This window comes from Scyliorhinus torazame, chromosome 17 (assembly GCF_047496885.1).
Source record: "Scyliorhinus torazame isolate Kashiwa2021f chromosome 17, sScyTor2.1, whole genome shotgun sequence".
In the NCBI taxonomy this organism is placed as follows: domain Eukaryota; kingdom Metazoa; phylum Chordata; class Chondrichthyes; order Carcharhiniformes; family Scyliorhinidae; genus Scyliorhinus; species Scyliorhinus torazame.
In genome coordinates, this window is record NC_092723.1 from 51,380,286 (window position 1) to 51,401,573 (window position 21,288).

At 49.0% G+C, this 21,288-nt stretch overlaps 1 protein-coding gene across 5 annotated transcripts in view; it reads left to right on the top strand.

Annotated features, from left to right (window-relative positions):
• LOC140393873 (neuron navigator 1-like) overlaps positions 1-21,288 on the top strand; it is a 970,643-nt gene that overhangs the window by 110,409 nt on the left and 838,946 nt on the right. For all 5 annotated transcript variants that reach the window (XM_072480430.1, XM_072480425.1, XM_072480424.1 and 2 more), the window contains one exon: positions 21,115-21,208. The gene's annotated coding sequence lies outside the window, so the exon portion shown is untranslated. The remainder of the gene's footprint in view (positions 1-21,114; positions 21,209-21,288) is intronic.

The following is a 21,288-nucleotide window of genomic DNA, read 5'->3' on the forward strand; positions in this document are numbered from 1 at the left end:
CCTCCTGGAACTCCCCCTCCCGCACTGCCCCAAGGCCCTGAAGAGATGCCTGGGGTTCTTCTTGTACTATGACCAGTGGGTCCCCAAATATGCAGACAAGGCCCAGCCACTGATCAAATCCATCATTTTTCCCCTGACGGCTGAGGCCCGACTGGCCTTCAATCGCATCAAGGCAGATACAAGCCGCAATGCACGCTGTGGACGAGTACATTCCATTCCAGGTGGAGAGCGATGCGTCGGACATTGCTCTGACCGCTACACTCAACCAGACGGGCAGGCCCGTGGCTTTCTTCTCCCGTACCCTCCATGCCTCTGAAATTCGCCACTCCTCTGTCGAAAAGGAAGCCCAAGCCACCGTAGAAACGGTGAGACATTGGAGGCATTACCTGGCCTGCAGGCGATTCACTCTCCTCACTGACCAACGGTCGGTTGCCTTCCTGTTCAATAACACACAGCGGGGCAAGATCAAGAATGACAAGATTCTGAGGTGGAGGATCGAGCTCTCCACCTACAGCTATGATATCTTGTATCGACCCGGGAAGCTCAACGAGCACCCAGATGCCATCTCCCGTGGTACATGTGCCAGCGCACAGGTAGACCGAGTTCGGACCCTCCACAACGACCTCTGTCACCCGGGGGTCACCCGTTTTTTTCACTTCATCAAGGCCCGCAACCTGCCTTACTCCATCGAGGAGGTCAGGTCCGTGACCAGGGACTGCCAGGTCTGTGCGGAGTGCAAACCGCACTACTATCGGCCAGACAGAGCACATCTGGTAAAGGCCTCCCACTCCTTTGAGCGCCTCAGCATTGACTTCAGAGGGCCCCTCCCCTCCATTGACCGTAACGTGTACTTCCTCAACATCATTGACGAGTATTCAAGATTCCCCTTCGCCATCCCCTGCTTTGACATGACCTCTGCCTCCATCATCAAGGCCCTGCACAGTCTTTTCACCGTGTTCGGGTTTCCCGCCTACATCCACAGTGATCGGGGCTCCATCTTTATGAGCGACGAGTTGCGTCAATTCCTGCTCAGCAAAGGCATCGCCTCCAGCAGGAGGACCAGCTATAACCCCCGGGGAAACGGACAGGTGAAGAGGGCGAACGTGACGGTCTGGAAGGCCGTCCTTCTGGCCCTGTGGTCTAGAAGTCTCCCAGTCTCCCGCTGGCAGGAGGTGCTCTCCGACGTGCTCCACTCCATCCGGTCGCTCCTGTGTACAGCCACTAACGAGACTCCTCATGAATGTATGTTTGCCTTCCCCAGGAAATCCACCTCCGGGGTCTCGCTTCCGTCCTGGCTGATAGTCCCAGGGCCTGTCCTTCTCCGGAAGTATGCGAGGAGCCATAAAACTGACCCCCTCGTTGAGAAGGTCCTGCTCCTCCATGCAAATCCACAATATGCCTACGTGGCACATCAGGACAGGCGACAGGACACGGTCTGCCTTCGGGATTTGGCACCTGCAGGTTCCCCAGTGACCATCACCATCACCCCCGACCCTACACCGTCTTCCCCCACCCCTGCCCACCTCCCTCATGAACTAACACCCGCAGGCCCACCGGCGACAAGCACCACCACCCCCGCCCATACACCTCCCCCCCTTCGCCGACTCAACATCTGGGTGAAGAAGAAGAAGACAACACGCTCCCGGACGTGCAGGTCTCGACACCGGCGCCCACACCACAGCCGGGACTGAGGCGATCACGGCGGAAGGTCAAGGCCCCCGACAGACTTGACCTTTAAGACCACTTCAAACCCTGGCAATACCGTGGTTCACCACATTCACCCCTTCACTTTTTTTTAAACAGGGGGTGAATGTGGTAAACCACGGTATTGCATTGTATGGCATTGTATTGTATTGTGCATGCCTGGGCGTGGCCAGGCTGACTCCGCCTGTGGCGTAGTAATAGCTTCGTTGAGAATTTGGAGGCAGTTTTGACAGCACTTCGGGTTGGGGGTGGGGTCAAGGGAAATGCCGATTCGGTGAACCATAGATTTGAGGCAGGGAAGTGCGATGGAAATTTTCGGAGATGGGAGGAGAAAGGAATTAGGACACTAAAAGATTTATTTCTTGGGGGTCATTTTGCGGGATTGAAGGAGCTGGGAGCGAAGTATGGGCTGGAGCAGGGGGAAATATTTAGATACATGAAGGTTCAAGACTTTGCCAGAAAGGAGGTACAGAGCTTCCCAGTAGAGCCGGCTTCCACATTGCTGGAGGAGGTGCTGACGACAGGGGGACTGGAGAAGGGGGTAGTATCAGCGGTTTACGGGGCTATTTTGGAGGAGGAGAAGGCGCCGCTAGAAAGGATCAAGGTAAAGTGGGAGGAAGAGTTGGGAGAGGGTATGGAGGAGGGGTTCTGGTGTGAGGTGCTCCAGCGGGTGAACGCCTCCACCTCGTGTGCGAGGTTGGGAGCTGATACAGCTGAAGGTGGTGTATAGAGTGCACCTCACAAGGGCGAGGATGAGCCGGCTCTTTGAGGGGATAGAAGATGTGTGTGAGCATTGCAGGGGAGGCCCCGCAAACCACGTTCATATGTTTTGGTCCTGTCCAAAGCTGGAAGATTACTGGAAGGAGGTGTTTAGGGTAATCTCTAAAGTGGTGCACGTGAAACTGGACCCGGGCCCTCGGGAGGCCTTATTTGGGGTGTCGGACCTTCCGGGGTTGGAAGCGGGTGCGGAGGCAGATGTTGTAGCCTTCGCCTCGTTGATCGCCTGAAGGCGGATCCTGTTAGGGTGGAGATCAACCTCTCCACCCTGTGCCCTGGCGTGGCTGGAATTCTTAACACTTGAAAAGGTCAAATTTGAACTGAGGGGAAGGATGGAGTGGTTCTACAATTCCTGGGCATTATTCATTATGCACTTTTGAGAATTGGATCACATCGAACGTTAGGGGGGTTGGGGGCTCCGAGGGTTGAGGGGATGGGGACTGTACGTGTTAATGGTGACTATGGGTGATTCCTGATTTCTTTTTGTCATTTGTTTATGTTAACATGCGGGCCAGTGTCTGGGGTTTGGTGGGAGGATGGGATAGTTGTTATTGATATGGGGATTGACATTACATTCGTTACTGATTATTGTTTATTGTTGGGTGTAAATTTGGGAGAAAATGTGGAAAAGGAGGAGAATAAAAATAAGATTCGTGACTTTTTTGACTTCTAATTGCTTCACCATTTTGGGCTTTATGGTTGCCAAACTGGGTTGCGTGATACCAAAGTTACATCCATGGTGTGGAGCATTTCCAAAATGGTGTGCAGTAAACACCATCTTTGTGAGGGTGTTAGCGCAGGTGTCATGAGTGTCTGTCAGCAATAAGCAGAGTAGGCAGTCAATGACATCAGTGTCTGTCATGCTGATTTGATACCCGCATTACGATTTCTGACTTTGCAGTTTCAGCTAACACCCTCCCTGTCAGCAAACGCAGCTGAACAAGCATGAAAGCGTGAGGTGTTTTGAAGAGTTGGTTAAAGTTGGTGAAGTGACGCTGCAACAGTTCTGGTCTGCCCACGTGCTTCCAGTTATGGAGGCTGTCTTTGCAAAATGCCTAGGGCTGCAGCATGAGTGGGAGATGGAGCAGAGGAAACAAAGTAGTGGGCAGCCTGCTTGTCCAGAACAGAAACAGTAACAAATGGGAAATAAGAACACTGGTGGGGGGTGGAGGGGGAGATTGTGGAGGGGGGTGGGCGGGGAGGTGAGAGAGAGAGAGAGATGGAAGGGGGAGACATGGGGGGCCTTAAGGAAGGCAGTGGGGATTTGCTGGGCGAATGGAGGGCTCTTGGTCAATTTGACTCAGTTGCTTTCATGTGTACTTTTCTTATCTCCATCTAAGACAGGAACAGTTTGTGTGTCGTATGCACTTTATGAAGGGGATGCTCACAGAACTCTGCTACCTCTTACAATCAGTGCAATCTCAGAGCAAGACGAGGCCTGTACTGCCAATGAATGAGAGTGTAACCATGGCGCTCAATATCCCCACCTTGGGATGATTCCAGGCTTGAGTAGGCAACATATGTGGCATCTCCCAGTGTACAATTCACTGTTAGATAAGAGGGGGTGACAGGCACTCTGTGCCGGGAGGGAGAAGTTCATTGTGTTGTCTCTGACCACCTTCAGAGAGTTACTGATGTCTGCATTTTCATTGAAAATGTTTGAAGTTTTGTGTGCGTTTCTAATGCTTAACTAGGATTGAGCAACAGGGGGCAGTGTCTGGCCAAAATTCCCTTTGGAAAGAATACATTAGAATACAGTCTGCATATTGGAAGAAAGGCAGGGCATAGTCAATCCAACAAAGAAAACAACATCCGTTTTTCAAAAATGGAGTGAAGCAGCTTCTACTTGCTGTTATAAAGCAGTTTACAGCAACTGTGTAAAAGGACAAGCTTAAAACTACACATGGAATAAAGCATTAAAAGGTATGATGGAGACCTAAGGAAATTAAATAACTGAAAATGTGAATATAGTCTGCTTTATTTTATTTAGAAAAATCACCTACTGCTGTTAATGTTGTTCTTAAAGATCCGTATTGCAATCTGTGAAAATTCGTATTGGTATTTGAATTCCTAATTCTGAATGGTAGTCTTGACAACCGTAGTAATTCATTGCTGCCTATTGTTTGGTATGTCAACAAGATTAGTCCTGTTTTCAGTTGTAACATGTCAACAACTTGTACTATTGCCACATGATCCCTGTACATTCACAAGGTGTTGGCAGAGCATGAATCTTGTCCAGAGGTATATTCGGCATGTCTAAACTGTTTCCACAGTTGGTGATGCTTCCTTTGGTCTAAAATGTGATGGTGAGCTAAGAAAGCTTTATCTCCTCTGTTCTTGCAAACTACTGCCCTATTTCCTTGCCTCCCTTTCCTATCCAAAGACCTTGAATGTGTTATCACGGACCGCAACTCCCTCCAATTAGGTTTCTATGCCGGCCACAGTAGAAACAGCTCTTCTCAAAGGCACAAATTACATTCTGTGTGGCTGACTATCATAGAATCCCTACCGTGCAAAAGGAGGCTATTCGGCCCATTGTGTCGTCACCTTACCTCCCCATGACCCCACCTAACCTACACATCATTGGACACTAAGGGGCAATTTAGCATGGCCAATCCACCCAACTTGCAGATCTTTGGCCAGTGGGAGGAAGCCGGAGCACCCAGAAGAAACCCAAGCAGATACGTGGATTCCTTCTTTACCTGTTGTAACCGTTCTTTCTCACAGCATTCTCCTCCAGCATTGTCATCCAACTGGATGGGACCGCTCTCACCTGGCTCCAGTCACACCTGAACAATCACCTGCGATGGCTTCTCTTCAGATTCCTGCATTGTTTTCTCTGGTACCCCCGGGGAACTATGCTTTAGCCATAGAATCACAGAATGCTACAGCACAGAAGGAGGCCATTCCGCCCGTCTTGCCTGTGCTTGCTCTCCATAGGAGCAATTCACCTAGTACTACTCCCAATTCTCCCCGTAGCCCTTCACATTCTTTCTTTATTGAGATAATAATCCAATTGCCTCTTGAAAGGTTTGACGGAAGCTGCCTCCTTCACGCACTCAGGCAGCACATTCAAGTCCCTAACTACTCGTTGAGCGAAAATATTTTTTTCTCATGTCGTCATTGCTTCTTTTGCAAAGTACTTTAAAACTTCCCTTTTGTTCTCGACCTTTCTACAATCAGAAGTTTTTCTCCCTATCTAACCTATCCCTATTTTTCCCTATATACCCACCACTTTTCTCATTTACACGTGTGACGAAATGTAAACATTTACAATGGTATTTAAATCAGCAATTCGGGTTTTTAACAAAAGTTCCAGCCTTTTGCAGATGCATTTGACGGGAAATGGCCGCACATGCGCAGTTAGTGTCTGTTACCATCTTTAGGCCAGGAACTGGCCCTGCACATGTGCCCAGAAGATAAAAAAGTAAAATGACGCAAAAACTGCATGCCAGGTGAGCTGAACCGGAGCACCATTAGAAGGAAGATGACACAGGGAGAGAGAGAGAGAGGAGAATGTCTCAAACCAGAGAGAGGGACAGAAATATTTCCCTGAAGTAAAAGTTCCAGCATCCTAGGTATGGGAAAAGACAGGGGTCAGAAAGGTGACCCAGAAGTAAAGTTTTTTTTTAGAAGAAGAGAAATAGGCAGCGAGTTAGAGAGACAGAGAGCTACCAGGAGCAGACTCGAAGCAAGGTGGACTTGAGAGAATCCTAGATGATCCAAGAGCGTAGCTGTAGGTTGATGACTCTGTCACTAAAAAGGTAGCTTTTGGAGCAGTGGTGTTCTGCTTGGCATGGGAAAAGACCTGAAGTCAAGCTTGAGTGTATTCTGAGATCCAGTGGAAAGAAATATCAGAAGGCAAGATAAAAGCCTGAAAGTGGATCCTTGTGAAGCCATCTTGAGTGGAAGAAACATTTGGAGAGAATTCCAAGGCATATTCTTCAAATGTTGAGATTAGAAACTCTCGTGAGGTTGACAGAGTTTCAGTGAGACTGGTTTGCTTGCACCGTGAAGAATGTTTGAGTGGGTTTAGGGAATCTATGGAATCTGATTGGGTTGCATCTTTGGAATATGGTGTACCTGACCACAGTTCACCTGTTCATTCACATGTACCACATACTCGCCTTGAATATCAGAGCATAGGACAAATATTACCGGCAGGATTCTCCGACACCCCGTCGGGTCGGAGAATCGCCGGGGGGCGGCGCGAATCCCACCCCGCCGCCCCGACGCCGGCTGCCGAATTCTCCGGTGCTGGGGTTTTGGCGGGGCGGGAATCGCGCCGCGCCAGTCGGCGGCCGCTGGCAGTGGCACCCCCCCCGGCGATTCTACGGCCCGCGATGGACCGAGCGGGCGCCCATTTTCTGCCGGTCCCGCCGGCATAAATCAAACCAGGTCCGTACCGGCGGGACCTGACTCTACGGGCGGCCTGCAGAATCCTCGGGTGGGGGGGGGGGGTGCGGGGGGAATCTGGCCCTGGGGAGTGCCCCCACGGTGGCCTGGTCCACGATCGGGGCCCACCGATCCACGGGAGGCCTGTGCCGTGGGGACACACTTACCCTCCACGCCGGCTGCTGTCAACCTCCGCCATGGCCGATGCGGAGAAGAACCCCCTGCACATGTGCTGGGATGACGCCAGCACCGCTGGAGCTCCTGCGCCTGTGCCAACTCACGCCGGCCGGCGGAGGCCCTTCACCGCCGGTTGGCACGGCGCCAAACCCTTCTGCGTCGGCTGGCGCGCGCCAACCCTGCCGGCGCCAGCCTAGCCCCTGAAGGTGCGACGGATTCCGCACCATCCAGGCGGCCTGACGCTGGAGTGGTTCACGCCACTCCTCGATGCCGGTACGGTCCGCCCTGCTGGGTAGGGGAGAATCCCACTCTATAAATTTGTTTGTATGCAACTGTAAAGATATAGCTGTGGTGAATGAGTAATGAATAAACAAATCATTTTTTTGTGTTTGCATTGATATTTCTCCAACCCCTTTGTATGGTGTTATATGTATAGTTCATTTCTATTGTTCAATCAATATTTTATTATTTGTGTTCGATGGCCTTCGCGCGATCCTCCAGCATTTGTTTTCTCTGCTGCTGGAATTCATCTTTAATAAAGGCCATCAAGTCAAGTTGAAGCCTCCTAGCTTGAATCAGCCCTTCCCCCGCCTGTATGTTTAAACTGGCTGTTGCTGTAGCACAAGCCTGTTCCAACTTTTCAGCCAAATCTCTCACTGTTTTCTGCCCGGTCTAGTAACCAGCAGACATACCACTCCTGGGGGAAACTACTCCTCCAACATTCGCCTTCGCCTTTTCATCAAAATTCCACCCAGTATTCGGTAAAAAGAGCTCTTTTTTGTGCCTTCAAGAAGGACCCGCCCTATATGTGACCACTCACTCCATGGTCAACACCGGAAGTCCCTCTGTCCTCTTATTTTGCTGCATGACCACATTGGCTCCTGGTGAAGCAACACCTTGACTTTAACAGTCTTTCTTGAATCTCATTGAGCCCTGCAATCTTTACTTAGCTGCACTCCTTGAAGTCTGATCCTTGAACATGCCTGATTGTAATCACACCACCATTGGCAGCTATCCCTTCAGCTGCCAAGGCCCTAAGAATTTCTGCAATTTCCTCCTTTAAATTCTTACACCCCTTTCCTCCTTCAAGACGACCCTTATAAGCTATCTGTCATGATATTCAAACACACACATCATGATGGACACACCAACAGACAAATCAGAGCACACAACACCACAACCAATCACACACAAAGACAGCAACCACATAAAAGCACGAACACGACACCTAGTGGACAGTAGGTCTGGGGACAAAGACACGGACAAGACTTGTTACAAGATCACAAACAGGGAATCCCCACGTGCAGAGTATCAAGACAAAACTGTACATAGAAAGTTTAAATAAAATAGCGTTGTACCATATACAACCGTGTTGGCTCATCTGTGTGTCAGAACGCCCAACACCACATGGTACAGGAGTGGATCGATACCTGCCAACTAACCTGCCATTCTGGACATGGACCGCACCGACAAACCGCAGCCGTTGCAAGTCGCGGGGAACCTAGGTACCAATTGGAAGCTCTTCAGGCAGCGATTTGACCTGTACATCCGAGCCAACGAAAAACAGAGTGCCTCGGATGAAACGAAGATTGCAATGCTCCTCTTCTACGCAGGTCAGCACGCCCTCGACGTCTTCAACTCACTGGTGTTCGAAGAAGGCGAAAACCAATCCAAGTATGACACGGTCATCCTCAAACTGGACCAGCACTTTAAGGTTGAAGTGAATGAAAGTTTTGAAAGATACCTCTTTCAGCAACGCCTGCAAGGTAAGGAGGAGCTTTTTCAACCCTTTTTGACGCACCTCCGAATTCTAGCGCAGTCCTGCGGTTACGGCAGCACCACAGAGTCCATGATCAGGGACCAGATTGTTTTTGGCGTTGCCTCCAGTGGCCTACCCCAGCAGCTTCTTAAAATAAAAAGCCTCACCTTAGCGTCTGCTGTGGAAGCCTGTGTCCTCCACGAGAATGCAACCTGCCGTTTTGCCCGATTTCAGGCGTCCGAGTTGGCACGGAGGGTGTCCCCAGCCGTCAAATCGGCAAGCCAGGCCGCCCACGACGCCGAACGCATCCAGGCCGTCGATTACTTCCCGACCCACGGCCCGGATGACAGCGGCCGCTTCCCACACTTTTCGCGGTCACCCGCGCTGGTGCGCACCAAAAATAACGGCCACATCAAGGGACGCACTGCGCAGGCGCGCCCACCGCAAGATCGCACTGCGCATGCGCAGTGGCGCAACGAACGCCGTGACGTCATGACGTGCGGCAATTGTGGAGCTGTACCCTTAAAAGGGCAATGTCCTGCTAAAAACCGACAGTGCCTCAGATGTGGCAAGATGGGCCACTATGCTGCCCACTGTCGTTCGGCTCAACCCATGGATCCTGTACATCCCCGACAATCTCGCAGACAAGTCAGGACCGTCCAGCCCACGCATCAAGACTTCCAGTTAAGTGATGCAGATGACCAGGATGCCTTCCGCGTTTCCGTCATCGATGTCAACAAGGTCAATGCCATCAATCCAGCCGATGAGTGGTGTGCCACCCTGACGGTCAACCGATCGCGCGTCACCTTCCGTCTGGACACCGGCGCATCCGCCAACCTGATTGCATATTCTGCATTCCAGGCCATGAAGGTCAAACCACCCATCACGCCATCCCGGCTCAAGATGGTTGATTATAACGGGAACGTCATCCCGTCCATAGGATCTTGCCAGCTACAGATAACTCACAAGATGCACACGGCCACACTCCCCTTCGAAGTTGTCGGCTCATCAAAAGACTCGTTACTGGGCGCACAGGCGTGTAAGGTCCTTCACCTGGTACAGCGCATTATGTCTCTCTCTCCAGATGAGATATCCGACATCCCGGATGCTGAGTTCCACGCAAATCTCCATTCCCTCCTTGCTCACAACCAGGAGGTTTTTGAAGGCATGGGGACATTGCCATACACGTACAAGATTCGACTCAAACCGGACGCCATCCCTGTCGTTCACGCACCTCGCAGGGTTCCTGCGCCACTCAAAGACCGCCTCAAGTTGCAGCTGCAGGCTCTTCAGGACCAAGGGGTCCTATCCAGGGTCACGGAGCCCACGCCATGGGTCAGCTCCATGGTCTGTGTAAAGGAGCCCTCTGGCGAGCTCCGCATATGTATAGATCCTAAAGATCTGAATAACAACATCATGCGGGAACACTATCCCATCCCGAAACGAGAGGACCTCACCAGCGAGATGGCGCAAGCCAAAATATTTACCAAATTGGATGCGTCCAAAGGATTTTGGCAGATCCAATTGGACCCGGCCAGCCGAAGGCTATGCACGTTCAACACCCCTTTTGGCAGATTCTGCTACAACCGGATGCCATTCGTCATCATTTCAGCATCTGAAGTTTTCCACCGCATTATGGAGCAGATGATGGAAGGCATCGAAGGGGTACGTGTATATGTGGACGACATCATCATTTGGTCCACCACTCCGCAGGAACACATGCATCGTCTACGACGTGTCTTCACCCGCATACGACAAAATGGCCTGCGTCTCAACCGCGCCAAGTGTGCCTTCGGCCAGATGGAGCTGAAATTCCTCGGGGACCACATCTCACGATCAGGGGTCCGTCCCGATGCAGACAAAGTTAGCGCCATCACAGCCATGCCACGGCCGGCTGACAAGAAGGCTGTCCTAAGATTCCTGGGCATGGTCAACTTCCTTGGGAAGTTCATTCCCAACCTGGCTTCTCATACAACGAATATGCGCCATCTCGTAAAAAAATCAACAGAATTCCACTGGCAGTAATCACATCAGCTGGAATGGGAGGAGCTCAAGCACAAACTGGTCACGGCACCAGTGCTGGCGTTCTTTGACACGACTCGCCCTACAAAGATCTCAACAGACGCCAGCCAATCTGGTATTGGAGCGGTACTCCTGCAAAAAGACAGCACGTCGTCATGGGCCCCGGTTGCATATGCCTCACGAGCCATGACCCCTACCGAACAGCGCTACGCGCAAATAGAAAAAGAATGCCTGGGCTTGTTAACTGGACTGGACAAGTTCCACGACTATGTGTATGGTCTTCCACGATTTACGGTTGAAACTGGCCACCGCCCCCTGGTCAACATCATTAATAAAGACCTGAACGACATGACCCCTCGCCTTCAGTGCATCTTACTTAAACTCAGGAGGTATGATTTCGAACTGATCTACACTCCGGGGAAGGATCTCATCGTGGCGGACACGCTCTCCCGAGCAGTGAGCACACCACCAGATGCGGAGGGGTTCGTGCGTCAAATTGAGGCACACGTGACTCTGACAGCAGCAAATCTGCCAGCTGATGATCCAAGTCTGGCCCACATACGCGCAGAGACGGCGACTGACCCCCTTCTACAGCGAGTGATGCGCCACATGACGGAAGGGTGGCTCAAAGGGCAGTGCCCCCAGTTTTATAATGTGCGAGATGACCTTACCAACATAGACGGGGTCCTTATGAAATTAGACAGGATCGTTATTCCGCACAGCATGCGCCAGATGATTCTTAATCAACTACACGAAGGCCACTTGGGCGTCGAAAAATGCAGACGAAGGGCCCGAGAGGCGGTATATTGGCCGGGTATTAATGAAGACATAGCCAACATGGTGCTCAATTGCACAACCTGTCAGAGGTTTCAGCCGGCGCAACCTCCAGAGACGCTTCTACCACACGAGTTGGTGACGTCCCCCTGGGCGAAGGTGGGTGTTGACCTATTTCACGCGCTCGGCAGAGATCACATCGTTATTATAGACTACTTCTCAAACTACCCGGAAGTCATGCCTCTACATGATCTGACGTCGTCCGCAGTCATTGGGGCCTGCAAGGAAACATTTGCTCGCCATGGCATTCCAAGGACTGTCATGTCAGACAATGGAACCTGCTTCGCCAGCCGTGAATGGTCGTCCTTTGCCGCAGCATATGGTTTCACTCATGTGACATCCAGCCCTCTACATCCACAGTCAAACGGGAAGGCTGAAAAGGGCGTCCACATTGCCAAGCGGCTCCTGTGCAAGGCGGCTGCTGCCGGATCGGACTTTAACCTCGCCTTGCTGGCCTATCGATCGGCCCCGCTATCCACGGGTCTCTCGCCAGCGCAGCTCCTAATGGGTCGCTCCCTCAGGACGACGGTACCGTCCATCCTGGCACCAACAACAGACCATGAGACGGTTCTTCGGAACATGCAAATGCAGCGTGATCGCCAGAAAAGTCAGTACGACACACGAGCGACGGACCTGCCCCCCCTGTCCTCCGGAGACAAAGTACGCGTCCATCAACCGTATGGTGGCTGGTCAGCACCGGCCGAAGTCCTCCGACATGTGGCTCCCCGCTCGTTCCTGGTTCGCATGCCGGATGGTTCAGTGCGTCGCCGCAATCGGCGCGCCCTTCGCCGACTTCCACGCTCGCAGCCACACAGTATGCACACGCCAGATCCTCAACAGGCTTCCGAGGATGACTTTGTGGAGCTGCCGCAGATCACGCCCTCTCCATCGCCACCCATGGCCATGCTTGCACATCAGCCGGTGGTTATTGACCCACCCTTGAGGCGGTCAACCCGAACTCGTCGCAAGCCCATTAGACTGGACTTATAACACCGTTCATATGTCTAACAAGTTACACAATTCTATATGATAACCTGTTGTTGTTTATCGTTCCAGATATCGTCTGACTGGACCACTGTTCAAGTTTTTTTTTCTCGTTCGCATTCATGTTCTGTTATGGTACAACCTTGTTCATGTGACGCACCCGACATCGCCCCATGTAAATAGTTACGTCATATGCACATGCTGTACACAACACACACACACTCTTAGATGCACTCACGACGCGATCATATTTATTACCACGTAGGCACATATCTTTGTAAAAAGGGGGGATGTCATGATATTCAAACACACACATCATGATGGACACACCAACAGACAAATCAGAGCACACAACACCACAACCAATCACACACAAAGACAGCAACCACATAAAAGCACGAACACGACACCTAGTGGACAGTAGGTCTGGGGACAAAGACACGGACAAGACCTGTTACAAGATCACAAACAGGGAATCCCCACGTGCAGAGTATCAAGACAAAACTGTACATAGAAAGTTTAAATAAAATAGCGTTGTACCATATACAACCGTGTTGGCTCATCTGTGTATCAGAACGCCCAACACCACACTATCTTTCTCATCAAGCTTTTGAACATCTTTCCTGACATTCCCTTATGTGGTTTCGTGTTAAATTTTATTTGAAAATGCTCCTGTGGAATATGGTGAGATGTTATATTTCAGGTTTTAAGCATCTGGATTACTTTCCTAGTACATGTGCCATGCTGGGCATTTTGTGAGTGTGGATGGTTTCAATTTAAAATGAGAAAATATTTATCGCTCAATGTAAAGTGTAATTTTTCTGTTAACAAAGCCCACCTTGTGTGGATAGAAATAGCATATTATTGCAGGTGAATTGATTGATGCTAATTTACTGGCAGGTTTTCTGCTTTTAATGGGCTTTCTAAAACGAGGCATGCGGGTACAAAAGCCAGAATATTTTGCTGAAGTTAATGTAAAATTGTTTGATTACCCAATTGTTCCCAATTCTGGGTACCCGTAAAATGTAAAGGCGTTGTAGAGGGTTCAGAAGAGATTTACTGGAATAGCCCCAGGAATGAGGGGCTGCTGAGATGCTGAGAAGCTCTTCTATTGCTCTTCTCCTCAGAGTCATGATGCCTGGGGGGATTTGATGAAGGCAAATAATATAACGAAGGATTTAGATAGAATGAATAGAAACTGTTTCCAGTGGTTGGGGGCTGGATAACCAGACAGCCAAGATTCAACCTTGTTTAAGTTGGTTGGCAAAAGAACCAGGAGCGATGTGCAAAACCTTCACACAACGAACGTTCAGGATTTGGAATACACTCCCTGATATTGTGGTGGATACAGATTGAAATTATGGTTTGAAAGAGAAGTGGATAAAAATTTGACAAGACGGTGGCATAGTGATAATGTCACTGAGCTAGTAATCCAGAGGCCCAGGCTAATGTCCTGGGGACATGGGTTTAAATCTCACTACAACAGCGAGTGGAATTTCATTTTATATTTATATATACATTTATATATAAAATTAATTTTATAAATAACATTAAGCTAGTCCAGCAATGGTAACCATGAAACTATTATCGATTGTTGTAAAACCTCATCTGACAGAGATGAGGAAGAGTGTCAGTGAGTGTGCCTGGATAAGCCCACCACAGCTGAATAGCTGGAAGTATGTGGAAGCTGTAGGTTTGAGGCTTGCAACAACATTAAGTGTTTGAGGATGAGGTGGAGCATATTCTTTTCAGGAATGATCTTGATCGTTAAATATTGCTGAAGTGTGAGCAATGGGATATTGTGCATTGAACAGTGTGTGAAAGTGTTGCTACATTTTGGCAGAATGTAGCATTTGAAGTTCATTCACTGACCTTGATAATCTGCGTGAGGATGTTGAATCTTTCCCAGCACTGCGGCCATGTCCTTACGGCCAGACTGCTCGCATTGTGCTATAAGAGATTAATCTGTCATAATATGCACCCATGTACATCATGAGGTAAAAGCAGGCAGTGACAGACACCCAGGTGAGCCAATCAACATACAGAACAGAACACGACCAATCACCAGACAGAACACCAGAGGGGTGCTTCAAACTATAAAACACACGAGGCATCAGCACTCTGCCTCTTTCCACTGGTGACAACTGTAGTGACAGTCAGAGTGTACAAATCATTCAACACCTTCTACACGTGGATCAGAGCTAGCCTGGTCTAGATAGTTAATGTTAGTTTACTTAGAGTAGTAGAGAGTCAACCCACAGGAAGCTATGTGCTTCGTTACTGAAGTTCAATAAATCTTATTGAACCAACACCTACTTTTGGTGTATGCTTGATCATTTAACTGTGTCGTGTTGCAGTCCATGTTACCCCAGGGTGAATAACATGACATAATCTTTTTTTAAAGTGATTTGAATTCTCAGTGACAGACTCAAATGAACACACGACACTACTCCACATTTTAAGACGTTTACTGTAACAAACAAACTAAAATAAAAAATAACTGAACATTACTTAGTTGACAACTTAAACACTAAACTACAGGGAAAAAAATCACTGATTAGCTAATTCTGCTGAATCCTTCTCGCGGTCACACCAAGACAAATCTTCCAGGGTTCTTACGTTTCCACAGGTTCCATTTCTTTGAGAAGAGACTGCCCTCATGTTCTTACAGTTGACATCTGTAGCTAGTTTCTCCCATTATCTTTGAAGTATGTGTCCACAAAATGCCCTGGACCCTGATGCAAAAAATACTTCCCTGCTTTCCACTGCCGAAACTAAGGCCTCCAGTGTTATACTGGAGAACCTGGGTGCCCTCCCTCTGGCCTGCTCCTCATTGTTCTTCTTCCTTCTTGTGAGAAACACTTTTACAGAAACCAGAATGCACCTCACCTGACTTTATGAAGTGCCAGCTCATTTTGACCTGTGCTAGCCTCGCACAAACCTGGGCAGCCTGCCATGCTTGCATCCAGCCAACAGTCTGTTGAACACAGGGCTGCACATCACTATTATGGAGAATAGCAGGCAGCACGAGGCTCACTTCCATTGGACATGGAGTGATCATGCACTCCGCTTGTGGGCCAGTTCCAATATTTATCCTGCAAAGACAGGAACTGCAAGTTAGAAATAGTTCATTCTATGTCAGATCATGTACAAAAAGCAAAACAAAAGGAAGTGAGAAATGGGATTAACAGAGAGAGCTAAAAGGAACTGAAAAAAGATCACTTACACTTGAATGGACAAACCGTGACATTTTCTTGCTTGATTAGTAAGAATGGGATTAATGTCTGTGAAGAGGGCCTCATTCACCAGTTGGAGAACTGGTGGGGATCCCGTGTCGCTTCCATGAGGGAGGCTCAACCAAATGAAGTGCCTGGCAGGCATCTCATTGCCGAGTGTCAGGTTTTCCCTGGGGTTTAAGACCACGGTGGGTGGAAATCCTGCCTCTTGAGAGCTGCCATGCAAGAAGCCAGTAGTGTTCCATTGCCAGAACCACCTCAGGAAGTGGTAGCTGCGCCGGGTATCCCTGGATACAGATGCATGGAGTACAATGGGGGTCCATGGAGGGGTGGGGTGGGGGTGGGGGCAGCCAGAGAGGAGAGCAGAGGGTCGAAGGCAGGAGCAGGGGAGTGGCGTTCATCAGCACCTCCCTATTTCCCGATGCAGGTTACCTCAAATGGGCATTGAGTGCTTAACAACGAATCCCCCCCCCCTCCCCCTCCCCTCCGAGACTGCAAGCTGGGTAGTCTTGGGGAGGCTTGGTAGAGTAGTGTGGCTCCCATTTAATCCTTGAACCACCATCAAACTCCAGTGGGTTCATTTCAAGCATCAGGCTTTTCCCAAGTCTGACTCAATCATGGGTGGTTCTTCAGGCACCAGCAAACTGACGCTCGGCCCCCTACATGATCTAGTTTCCCACTGCGATATACTGGATTCAATCCTGCCCTGCGTGCTTAGTTGCTAGTATTTCAACTCCAAACTATTCCGGTTGTTCCAATATTGAGTCTTCTGACGAAGCACCACTGCAGTGAAGCTTCTGGAGAAACAGGGCAGCTCAGACAGCAACCTCCCAATTTCTACTGTCAACTGCATGTATGTGGATACCAGCAGTTTGTGTCTGATTTACAGTGAGCACCAACAGCCCAAAGACAAACAACCCAGATGTCATGGGTTTAAGTCACACACTGGCAAGTTGTGACTGTTCCAGTGAGGATTCACCTAGGCCACAAGTGTCTTGAGATAGACAGTTTTGCTGAAATGATTTATTTCCACTTTACAAGGAATCACAATAAACACACAGTATTCAGGACACAGAGTCAAACAAACCCATCCCAACAGCGATCCCAAGGACTTGATGGTGAGGCGGAGGGCAGAAATGTTTTTTTTCTGTTCCGGTTTGTGAATGTGAATGGCACAGGTGACACAGCTGGAGGCCACATCTTCAATAGAGTGTAAAATCCCTTGCCACCATACTGACTGCTGTGCCCTGGCTCGACACTCAGTTATACCAGAATGTGTTTGGTGGATCTTCTGGAGGACGTCCAGGGGCAGAGCTCATGATACCAAAACATTTTTGGAATGTTACTACATCAGAAATAGTTCAACGTGGCATTAGATTCAATTAATCTTCTTCAGTAGTATATGTTATCTTTTGTTTCCTCATTTGTTTGATATAATAAAGTTATTATCAGATAAAAATGATGAGATTTCTCCATTGGAAGGCAGTCACCTAAAACACAAGTAAATGGCCAGGGGGGTGGGGTGGAGGGGGTTTGGCGGGGGTGGGGTGGGGGGGGGGGGGGGAGCAGTTGGTGGGGCTAATACCTGTTTTCAGCACAAGAATGCAGCTCAAAATTCTGCAGAAGCTCCTGTGGCCTAAGCCAACAAAAGGAAAGTTTAAAAACAAAACTCATATGAATTCTTGAGAGCCAGGAACAGTGGGAGTCTCCCAGAAGACTGGCTAGTAATCTGCCCCCACCTTCTTATGAACCCCCACCCACAGGACTTACTTGAAATCTATAGCTGGTGAAGCAGGTGACCTAAAAGTCATCCCCCTCGTCAGGCGAGCTGGCTGTAGAGTTGCAACCGGCACCAACAGCTCGCTGCAATGATGATAATAAATAATAATCTTTATTAGTGTCACAAGTAGGGCTTAAATTAACACTGCAATGAAGTTACTGTGAAAATCCCCTAGTCACCAACTCTAGCGCCTGTTCGGTACACTGAGGGAGAATTCCGAATGTCCAAATTACCTAACAGCACCTCTTTCGGGACTTGTGGGAGGAAACCCACGCAAACACGGGAAGAACGTGCAGACTCCGCCCAGCCAGTGACCCAAGCCAGGAATCGAACCTGGGAAGCAATAGTGCTAACCACTGTGCTACCGTGATTCAGCTGAGACCCAAGGGGTGCAGGGATGGTTCCTGCATCCAGTTTCAACTCAAAGCCTTGCTTCAACTAATTTCCAGGTCAACAGATGAAATCTTGAGCCTAACAATGGAAATCGCCACAGATCCAGAGGCGGCTCTCTCCTTTTGAGAGAGAGAGAGAGCTGCCTGGGGATGATATAACACCTCAGGCAAGGGACAAGGTTGAGAAGGCAGGGCCTTCATGGTGACCTCAGTCAGTCCAGGAATTGAACCAATGCTGTTGGCAGCACTCTGCATCACAAACCAGCCGTACAGCCAACTGAGCTAACCAACCTCCCTAGCCTAACTTCTGAATTTTGTTATGAGGGAAGAACATATCAATGTATTCCTAAAGCAATTAGGGGAATTATTAAAGATTTGCAAAGGGCGATGTAATTGGAAATTATGGTAAGAAGGCAAGCAGGTTGTTCAAAAGATTGAGATTAATCAGAAATTAATGGTTTTGTCAGATCTAATGGCCTGTTACTTTTTCTGAAAATGTTTGTGTTACCATAGCAACGTAGCTTAGTTGTGGAAATAGAACCAGCTTCCTGAGGCTTCTGTGATAGCTCAGCTGGTTGAAGCATTGATTAGACCACTGCTTTATGGTATCATAGGCCTGTGCTCCAGAGGTACATTTGAAGGTTTTTTCAAAGATACATTTTGGGTTGAATTTTTAACTCATTGTTAGTGTGAAATGCGAAAACAAAAAGATAGATTTTGCACAGTTTTGTGGTCATATGCGTAAAAATAACTCTGATTTTAAAATAACAAGGTGCTATGAAAATAATTACCAGTCATCAGAATAATTGGAAGTGACCAAATAATAAAAAGTTGATTCAATGCCACCACAAAGCCTTGATTTCTGCAGGATCTAATGAACCAGTGAATGAAAGATTCACTCAGAAACTAGAGTTGTGTTAGCTTTTTGTCAGTTCTTAGCTTATTCAAATAATCCTTGTCCTAATTGAGGCCATGCCGTTTTATTCAAAAGTCATATGCTAATTTTGCATATGCTAATTTCTATATATTAATCAATTACATTTAAATTACTTATCGTCATTAACATCAGTGTTGTTAAAATAGATAAAAGTACGAATGGTTATTGAAAACATATGGGGTGCAATTTAACGGAAATGAAACTAAGAGTCCCGTGTCAGGATCGTGTAGCCGGATATTTCCCAGTGCTTTCAGCGCTGAGAGTGACTCCGCTATTAAATGGGACTCTGCTTCATTTCTGGGCCTCGGCAAGAAACGTTCCACCAAGGCAGCACTTAGGCTCAGTTCCTACAGTAATAAGCTCCGCTTGCCAGTGGGTGCCAATTTCTGGACAACCACCACGACCTCCGGAGCCCCTCAAAGTCCCAATGAGGGATTCCTTGAGCCATTCCACACACCAACTCATAAGGGCAGGGCACCCACTGGACCAATCCCCCCCTGGTCACACCCAGGTAGCACTGCCAGGGTGCCAAGCTGGCAGTTCCACAATGCCCAGGTGGCATAGGGTGTACCACGGTACCATCCTGCCGAGAGCCCTACCACCTGATCACCTGGGAGACCCCTCATGTGCTGGTATGCCTAGTCTACGCTGGTGGAGACCAGTGCTAAACGGCACTCGCTCGGGATCTCCAGTGCACCCCCACCTGTCGATTTCCCGGTGGTGTGGGGTGGCTACAATGGGAAATAACATTGACAAGTGGTGGGAGTAGGGAATCTCGCCGCCACCGAGAATCCCGTGGCTGGGGGACCGGAGAATCCTTCCCATAAGATCCTGAGAGGTCATGATAGAGTGGATGATGAGAGGATGTTTCTCCTTGTGGGGGGGAGGGGGGGGCTATATGTAGGGACACAGTGTAAAAGTCAGGGGTCTCCCATTTAAAATGGATATCAGGAGAATTTATTTCTCTGAGGATCATGATTCTATGGCCCAATTAGTTAGGTTCTTTATTGACAAGGGAGTCAAAGGGTATAGAGGATGGAGAGAGCAACATAGAGGCCATAATCAAATCAGCCATGATGATATCAAATGGCCGAGCAGGCCCAAGTATTCCTGATCCTAATTCAGGGGCGAAATTCTCCCGAAACAGCGCGATGTCCGCCGACTGGCGCCCAAAACGGCTCCGCATCTTTGGGGGCCGAGCCCCAACATTGAGGGGCTAGGCCGACGCCGGAGGAATTTCCGCCCCGCCAGCTGGCGGAAACGGCCTTTGTTGCCCCGCCAGCTGGCGCGGAAATGACATCTCGGGGCGGCGCATGCGCGGGAGCGTCAGGGAGTCTCTTCCGCCTCCGCCATGGTGGCCCTGCGCCCCCCCCAGGACCCCGGAGCCCGCCCATGCCGCCTTGTCCCGCCGTTCAAAAGGTGGTTTAATCCACGCTGGTGGGACAGGCAATTTATCGGCGGGACTTCGGCCCATCCGGGCCGGAGAATCGAGCGGGGGGGCCCGCCAACCGGCGCGACGCGATTCCCGCCCCCGCCGAATCTCCGGTGCCGGAGACTTTGGCAACCGGCGGGGGCGGGATTCACGGCAGCCCCTGGCGATTCTCCGACCCGGCGGGGGGTCGGAGAATGACGCCTCAGATGTTGATATAAAACTGTCTTTGATTGTTGGCATACACCTCTTATTTTGGATATCTGCTGAGTCTTAAATCAGATATTCAGATAATGAGCATTTAATAAATTTGCAGTAATCGCATTTTAAATGATAAAATCTGGGCCGTATTATTCTCGGATTCATAGGAATGGATATGATGACCGTTTTGGAATGTTTACATTTATGTTCAAAGCTTGGCAGGTTGAATATCTATTTTCTAAATTAAGTCACATTTCCATTTGTTGTTAACAGTTACTCTAATCAAACGAAAGGGATAGTCAAGGGTAATAGTTTCCAGCTTTGGAAAACTAAATAAAAAACAAATTAATAGCTTTGAATCAGTACAGCTATGACAGTTATATATACATCATTCTTCCCATCTTGATGCTTTTTATTTAAAGCTCAGCCCAGCCCTGTGATCTAATTTACCTTTACCAGAAAATACCTATTTTCTTTTTACAATTAGGTTCCTCTTAACTGTGAACTCTGGGAGAGAACTACGACAATATTGTGATGCTTCTGATGGCAAGGACTTCATGAGGCCTGTCCAGCATGGTGTGGTGAGTCTCTTGTATTTCAGAGCTTGTTTTGCAGGAATTGAAACACATTGGAAAAATGTACATTATAGAGAAAATGGTGC